Raw genomic sequence first — 9,391 nt, 5'->3', positions numbered from 1 at the left:
TGACTAAATCCCGCAAAGTGCGCCTTCGCGGTGGAGGCAGGAAAATTTCTAGGGTTTATACTAACACAAAGAGGGATTGAAGCCAATCACGATAAGTGTAGAGCCATCCTAGAAATGAAAAGTCCGACTTGTTTGAGAGAAGTCCAGCAGCTCAATGGCCGACTTGCAGCCCTCTCCAGATTTTTGGCAGGATCGGCACTAAAATCCCTTCCACTATTTTCCTTATTAAGAAAGGGATGCCAGTTCAAATGGACTCCTGAATGTGAGGAGGCGTTCCAGGAGTTCAAAAAGTTTTTAAGCCAACCTCCTATCCTAACCCGACCAGTACCAGGGAAAGACCTCGTTCTGTACTTATCCGTGGCAAACAGGGCTGTCTCGCCTGTACTTATCCGTAGCAAACAGGGCTGTCTCGTCAGCCCTGATAAAAGAAGACGAGGTCGGACAACATCCAGTCTACTTTATCAGTAAAGTTCTACAAGGCCCTGAACCAAGGTACCACAAACTAGAAAAGTTTGCCTACTCCTTAGTAATAGCCTCACGAAGGCTACGACCTTACTTTCAAGCTCACACAATAAGAGTCCGTACGAACCAGCCCATGAAGCAAATCCTCCAAAAGACGGATGTTGCAGGGAGAATGGTTCAGTGGGCAATAGAGCTCTCCGAGTTCGATTTGAGATATGAAACTTGGACAGCAATTAAAGCCCAGTGCCTCGCCGACTTCGTGGCGGAATACGCAGGGGATCAAGAGGAAAAACCGACTACATGGGAACTCTATGTAGACGGATCCTCCAACAAAACGAGAAGCGGCGCAGGCATAATATTGGCAGATGAAAGAGGAACCCAGATAGAGGTTTCCTTAAAATTTGGATTTCCGGCTTCAAATAATCAGGCAGAATATGAAGCCCTGATCGCCGGACTAAAATTGGCGGAAGAAGTCGGTGCAACAAAGGTGATGATATACAGCGACTCACAGGTGGTGACCTCCCAGATAAGTGGAGAATATCAGGCAAAGGACCCAAACATGAAGAGGTACTTGGACAAAACTCTGGAACACCTCGGGCATTTTGCAAAAACCGAGGTTAAACACATAACTCGGGACTTAAACAGCAGAGCAGATGCCCTATCCAAGTTAGCAAGTACCAAACTAGGAGGGAACAACAGAAGCCTGATTCAAGAAACCCTCCAGGAACCCTCAGTAGCAAAAATAGAAGACAAACAAGAGGTACTTGAGGTAGTCGGTCTAGACCTCGGATGGATGAACCCCCTAGTCGAATACATGAAATTCGACGTCCTTCCTAAAGAGGAAAAAGAAGCTAAAAAGATCCGAAGGGAAGCACAACACTACACCTTGGTGAAGAATATCCTCTACAGAAGGGGGATATCGACACCGTTGTTAAAATGCGTACCGACCTCAAGAACCGCCGAGGTATTGGAGGAAGTACATAGTGGGATCTGCAGAAACCATCTCGGAGCAAGGTCACTAGCCAGGAAAGTAATCCGAGCTGGATTCTACTGGCCGACCTTGCAGAAAGATGCCACAGAATTTGTGAAAAAGTGTCAACCATGTCAGATGCATGCGAATTTCCACGTAGCTCCACCAGAAGAGCTCATCAGTATCACGTCTCCATGGCCTTTTGCAAAATGGGGAATGGATTTGTTAGGTCTTTTTCCCCAAGCGCCAGGACAAGTCAAATACCTGATCGTGGGGATAGATTACTTCACAAAGTGGATAGAAGCAGAACCATTGGCCACCATTACCGCTCAAAGAAGTCGCAGGTTCCTCTACAAAAATATCATCACAAGATATGGGATACCTTATTCCATTACTACAGATAATGGAACCCAATTCACCGACGCTACCTTCAGAAGCTTAGTAGCTAGTATGAAAATCAATCATCAGTTCACCTCGGTGGAGCACCCACAAGCCAATGGGCAAGCCGAGGCAGCCAACAAAGTCATACTGGCAGGGCTAAAAAAGAGATTGCAGGAAGCAAAAGGAGCTTGGGCTGAAGAGCTCCCTCAGGTGCTATGGGCTTATAGGAGAACCCCCCAGTCCGCCACAGGAGAAACACCTTTTCGACTAGTTTATGGCGTAGAAGCCATGATACCAATAGAAATCAATGAGCAATGCCCAAGGGTAATTCTCCATGATGAGGTCGGAAACATACGGGGACACAAAGAGGAGCTCGACTTGCTCCCCGAAGTCCGAGAAGATGCCCGAATAAGAGAAGCAGCATTAAAACAAAGGATGGCTACAAGGTACAACAAAAAAGTCATTCGAAGAACATTTGCCCCGGATGACTTGGTCTTAATCAGAAACGACATTGGAGTCAACAAATCAGGAGAAGGAAAGCTCGCCGCAAATTGGAAGGGACCATACAAAGTCAATGAAGTTTTAGGAAAAGGTTATTATAAAGTAACCGACCTGAACGGCATTGAATTACCAAGGTCGTGGCATGCTTGTAATATGAAAAGGTACTACAGTTAAAAGCGAACTCTACTCCCTGATGTACTCTTTTCCCAACTTCATGATTTTTTCCCAAAATTAAAGGGTTTTTTCTGGAGAAGGGTTTTTAACGAGGCATCATAGTAGAGGCTAAGGGAAAATAGGTTGATAAAACCCTTAGTAGCAAGAAGGTACCTCCCCAATTAATAAAGATCTTTTTTATCTATAATATCTCTTACAAATTCCTTTCTATTTTCTAAGTCTTTCTACGAAACGCGCCGACTTAAGCTCGACAAAACGTGAAAATCCCATGAACCGACCTAAACGGTCGCCAGGATAAAACGACGAGGTACAAGTCGGCGTAAAGAGGTTATATAAGCCGATCGTAAATCAAAACTCGGGAACAATCCGACTCATAAGTCGAAATGAGAACCCAAGTAGAAAAACTCGGAAGTACTTCAACCCGTAAATCGGAATGAAGGACCGAGTAAAAGAAAAACGCATCGCAAAAATAACCTAAGTCACAGGAACTCACTAAAACAAAGTCGAATATAGGAGATAACAAAAAGAGATTGGAAAACCTAGGAAAAAGTTTAAAGGCTGTCCCAAAAGTCCTTAAACAAAAAGCTCAGAAAAACAAACAAGCCGAAAGGAAAGGTTTTCAAGAAAAGATCAAGGAGACATCAAAAAACCAAAAAGCATACACGCATAAGGTAATCTAAACCCTTATCCAAAAAAGGTATCCATTTTGTTAACTTAAAAAACCCTTATCAAAAAGGGTATCTTTTAAATATTTTGTTTACGGCCTGGGAAGGCCAGAAGAAATTGTTCAACCAACACCACCAAAAATAAATAAATAAATAAAGAGTTTAAAAACGGGGGACCCGAAGGCCGGACCCCCAAATAGCCACAGATCATTTTTTAGGAAGAAGAGTAGACGGATCACCACCACCGGAGTCAGGAGGAGCGCCATCAGAAGCATCCATGGGAGATGAAGAGATCGGAGGAACTACTGAAGAACTCGGAGCGTCTTTAGAACGAGGAGGAGACTCAATAATCCTCTGCCCCCGAGTCTTCAACTCTGACTTAGAAACGATTACGGGGGCAGGAGGATCTACAATGGCACCATCAATAACAACTTTGTCAGGATGTAAAGGAGAAAGATCCAAGTCGGGAGCAATAACTCTGACCTGCTCCAGAAAGATCCTCCAAGACTCCTCGGCGCCATCAGCAATAGAGTCCTCCAACTCATCATATGCTTTCCGAGAATTCAAAAGCTCAGTCTTCACAGACACAAGATCTTTGAATAAGTTTTGATAGCTGGCCTGTGCTGTTTTCCTCAGATCCATCTCCATGTTGCATTGGGCCTGCAAAACCTTCCCTTTCTCCCGAAGGGTATCTCTTTCCTCCCTCAGCTTGGCAATTTCCTTCCTCAACTCTCCCTCATGCTCTTGATATGCACGAAGCCTTCCTTCCAACTCCTCGACCCTCGAGGTCATCCCTAAAGAGCTGAGAGGAGCCTTCTCAAAAATATCCAAGAGCTTGCCGCAGACCCCCGCCGCTTTGAGACTCTCCTCGATCATAGTGGTAAGGTGGCTCCGAACAGACATATCATCCATGCCTATACGAGCATGAGGATAGATATTCTTTCGGACGAACGCAAGAGCATCCGCCTTAACCTCACCAGAAAAACCAGACTCTAAGGTCTTGCGCTTCTTGGGATCAGGGGAAGGTCGGACGACGGGGGGCGGCTGAGAGGGAGCTGAAGAAGAAATCACCATGGGATTAGAAAGAGTTCCAACGTTCCGAGGAGGAGGAGGAGGAGAGATAACCTTGGCACCACCAGCCCGAGCGTGAGACTTAGCTTTAGCCTCCTGGACCCTCTGGAAAGATTCTTGAGCATTTGTCTTTGCCATTTCTGAAAAAGAAAACAATAGCTAAAGAATCAAACAAGTCGGAATGATCAGGGAATCTAACAGACAAGAGAAAACTACCTAGCTGTGATTGGATAAAGGCCGGAGACCCTTGGAGAAACTTTTTAGTATCCAAATATGGGGCCCTCCCCCACACTTCTCGGAGGAACCCCACAACGGCAGCCTCCACTTCATCCAGGTCATCCAGACCATATTTCTCACAAGGGGAGGCCTCCAGCCAGTATAAGGGAAAGCGAGGAGAAGAATTATCATCCAGAAAAAAGGGGTGATGGCCCTCTACAGCTTGCACTTTGAAAAAGAAATTTTTAAAGTCATGAAAAGATTCATCAAAAAGGGTAAAAATCCTCCGACCTTGTATGGCTCGGAAGGAAACCCATTGCTGTTTATTGTTCAGCCCACTAAAAGGCTTGGTCATATGAAAAAGATGAAAAAAGATTTTCAGAGAGGTCGGAAAATCCAGAGCATGGCTAATAAATTGATAAATTTTCAAGAAACCCCAAGAGTTGGGGTGAAGTTGGGTAGGGGCAACCCGACAATGCTGCAAAACAGACATCTCAAAATCTGAAAAGGGCAGAAAGACGCCCAGACGGGTGATCATGCACTCATACATAAAGAAGAAATGGGGAGCCGCTCCGTTGGCTCTCCCATGACAAACTCGGTCCTCTGAACCAGGGACAAGCAATTCATACTTAGGCTCATCCTCATCCGAAGTACAGAGCCGGTGGTGGGTGCGAAGATGAGTAATAAACTCCGCATCAACCAATGGCTCCTCCCCTAGAACAGTAACATCAACCCAATCTACGGAGGCCATTTTCTTTCTCTAAGGAAAAATGAGGAAACCTACAAAGGGAAAAAGAAAAGAAAAAATAAAAAACAAAGGTCTCTAGAGAGGAGAAAAGGAACCAAGCAAAAGTCCACAAACCTATTTTTCTACAAAGTGAAGTCATACGAAAAGTGCGAAAAAGAAAAAAGAAACTAACCTCTTTCTGAAAATGAAGGTTGGAAGAAGCAGAAGTCTCCGGAGCACGAGAACGCAGTACGAATGAATGAAGAATAAAGAAAGAAGAAATTTGAAAGATTGCAGAAACGGAAAAATGAAAGAGATGGAAAGTATTTATAAACATGCTAAGGGGCATAATGGTAAAAACGGAGCAGTCATTAATGAGAGTGCACCGTTATCAAAGCCCTCAATGCTTCCCCAACGGACACGACGTTTGAGTTGACGTAACTGTCAGAAACAAAGGGTCGCGAAAATCACGTCGGTTTCTAAAACCCGTGTTTCTTCCAAGCAAGTCGACTACGAACCCGAGTTAAATACTTGAACAAAGTCGGCTACGAACCCGAGTTAAATACTCGAACCCAAGCCCTAAAGAGATCTTGGGCTCAAGTAGGGGCACTGTTCATACCCTGGCCCAATAATAAAGGCCCAGGTCCAAATAAAAGGCCTAAACCGAAGAATTAAGCCTAGCTAAGCACCGACCTTCACGTAAGAAGTCGGTGTTGACTACACTTACTCTAAAGAAGTCGGACATGAGATTAGCTGGCAGATAAACACTCATTCAAATGAGTAACCGCCCCTAAAATCTCTCTAACCGCTTCATCAAGCCATATCTTAACCTCCATAAGATAATGGGACGGTTAACACCCTAAAGATATGGCACTACTCCAACGGTGGTTATTGGCTCACCACTATAAATACACTGACACCCCTCAGGTATCTCTAAGCCCAATACTCTCTAGACCTGCTAACACCCTTGCTAACTTAGGCATCGGAGTGTCTTTGCAGGTACCACCCCTATCTCTTCTCACAAACAAGTCGGATGGAGCCTCCCGAGTTGCAGATCCGTTTAGAGCCCTCCTCCTTCATACGTTTGGGCCAACCAATTCCATCCAGCCCATCAATCTCAGGTTACCCACCGTAACAACTATATTACTTATTTACATATTATAAGAGCCTTTATAAATGGGAATGAATCATCTTAATTTTTTTTTCAATTGAAAAAGTAAAATATAATCTCTTACTCTTTAATATTTTTTTCTTACGTTTTCTCTTAGTCTCACATATAAAATATATAATAAGAGATCATATTTTATCCTCTCAAATAATAAAAAATTGAGAAGATCCAATCTCTTTAAACACAAAGCTTAAAATGAAAGGCTATATATATATATTCTAATTATAACAAGATAATCAACAATTATTACAACTCAAACAGTTACATTCATTTACTGTCATGAATTTAAATATATCTCATATACTTTTATATACTTATTCATATACATACAGTATAAAATACATTTTTTTGCCACTTTTAAAAGAATGAATTCTAAAATAATAGCGAGAGAAAAAATAATTAAATTCAAATTGACTCTTAAAAATAAAATAATACACGTTCAATGCAATGCTCAGTAAATTCTTTAAGGATTTTTTATTTGTTTTCTAAAAAATATTAAAATATGGAGAATGAAAACCAAACCACACGATCTCAACAGAAAATTTTAAAATTGTCATAAAAAAATATAAAATAAAAATTGTCTTACAGTAATTAATTAATGCTTGTCTTATGAATTTTTATCTTCCAAACTTTTAGAATTTAACTATTATTCTCTCGACTCATATCCCTCAATACTCTTTTCTTATCTAAATTATCCCTTTTTCATAATTAACTAATTTAATTTTACTATTGTTTATTTTTTTATGTCCAATAATAGAAAATATTACTCACTTTTTATCTCTTTTTAAATTTACCGTATAATCAATCCCTTTTTTTAAAACCTACTATCATTTTATTAGGATTTCAAACTAACAATCTCAATCACAAACAAGTAAACAATTACATATATTTCAGTTACATAAGTATAAACAAATAAATAATTTCAAGCAATATACAAACAAATGCAGTATAATGCATGTATGTTCTACTAGTTGTGAGTTCAAGTGTCGGTTACACTGCCAGATTCGATATATCCGATAGCTAACTCGGATGTAATCTTTCTGTCGTACATCTCCAAAAGAAACATCTCGTACATATCATAAATTGGTCTCGTAGGGAGAGTGTTCTGTCACCTTCTCCTGGAGGCTAGTTAATCCGAAAATTGCGTGTCCGGCCACTCTTACGATCAGAAAGAATGTGGACAATACAAAATCACCATCCGCACATCTCCACCGCAACACTGAGTAAGTAGGACAAAACTATCATTTTTGTCAGATGCAGGTGTCTCATTAGTGACGCAAGCGAGACAAAACCCATGTCCTTACCAATCAATAGTCATATCTCAATCATAATTACACAAACGAAACAAAGCCTCTATCTTTGCCAATTCAATTATTATATCACAATCATAATTTTAATCAAACATAACCATAGTTATAACCAATATTATAATTTCATATAATCACATTTATCACAAAAATAATTATCATTTTCAAGCTGTAAGCGGAACAAAATTACCGTTTTCACTGTGCACAAAACGAAAACCATCATCTTTATCAAGTGTAAGTGTTTCATCAAAATTAAATAGCATCACATCACGATTTATATCACATACTTTTTATAATCACATATTTTAAGATCATACTTTAACCTATTTACGTTCAATAATAATATACTTGATACACATCATGTCAAAAATCACATGCATTTCTTATTTATTTATTCTTAAAATTCACCATCGGATTCGCAAACTTTTAAAAAACTCAACGAGACATCATATATTATTGTCAGATGGTAAAATATATCATTTTCTTTTAAACTTTCTCAAACTAACCCAAATAATACTTAATTCATCCTACAGTTTGGATTCTTATACATTTTTAAGTCTTAACTAAAGTCTCATTCTTTTAAATTGCTCTAAACATTTCAATAATAATATATTCAATCTGCAAACTTTCTTTCATTCACTACGGGTCTGAAGTCACACCCCAAACTTTTAATACATTTCTAATTTTTAGTTCAAGTCTCTTAACTTCAAATCAATAAAATATTTCAAACCTTAACTCAAGTCTAAGCATTACTTTAAAGTTTAGGTTTATACATAATCATCCACTCACGATGTACAAATTCTATGTCAATATAGTTGATGATTCAAACTCTAATTCTTTTATCCTCTTTTATACAAACTATCACACTAATGTCCCTTAACCAAGGTGCACAAACCTTTAATCCCTTTTTGTCTAACAATTTGTTTGATCACATTAATATAATTAATCAATTATATTAATAATTTGATTTTATTGGAATAAATGAATTGATTTTGTTTTAATTTGCGTTAAATTTTTATCTTATATATTTTGATTAAGGATTTGTAAGGACGACATAATTAATCACTTATACAATTTGATTAAGATAAATATCAAATTATTAAAAAATTTATTTGACTGCATTAACTATAACTAATCAATTACATTAATTATTTAATTTGACTGAAATAAATAAATTGATTTTATTTTAATTTGTATTAATTTTTTCGTCGTATGTATTTTGATTAATAATTTTTAAAAGTGTTATAATTTTTATATGATATATTTAAAAGATATTTTTTATTTATTTAACTTATTTTATTAATCCAAACAATTATAATTGGTTTGTTATATCAATTATTTAATTTAATTAATTCAAATATATGTTATTTGATTCAATTATTATCGTATTAATGCTTGAGTTGTCATTTACTAAATGTTCTTTTTTATTTTCTTCCTTAATCTTAAATATTTTGATTTTAAAAATTGTTTTTTAAATAAAAGTACTATAATTTTTTAAAAATTATATTTCAAAAAATCAATTTTAATAAATTATTTTTAAAAAATAAAAATTTTATTTATATATGCACGTAGTATTTTTTTTTAAACATTTGATTGTATGTGTTTGAATGACTTAAATGCAGGTAAAGCAAAATTAATGTTCTCTCCAAAAATTCTAGTAATTAATTTTGGCAATATCATTTTGACCGCATCTTATACATACATATTGGTCAAGATGTACCTGTGCGATATCCATCCTCTAATATGGGA

Source organism: Arachis duranensis, chromosome 7, assembly GCF_000817695.3.
Source record: "Arachis duranensis cultivar V14167 chromosome 7, aradu.V14167.gnm2.J7QH, whole genome shotgun sequence".
Classification (NCBI taxonomy): domain Eukaryota; kingdom Viridiplantae; phylum Streptophyta; class Magnoliopsida; order Fabales; family Fabaceae; genus Arachis; species Arachis duranensis.
The sequence above is the reverse complement of the archived record's forward strand: the minus strand, read 5'-3'. Positions refer to the sequence as shown.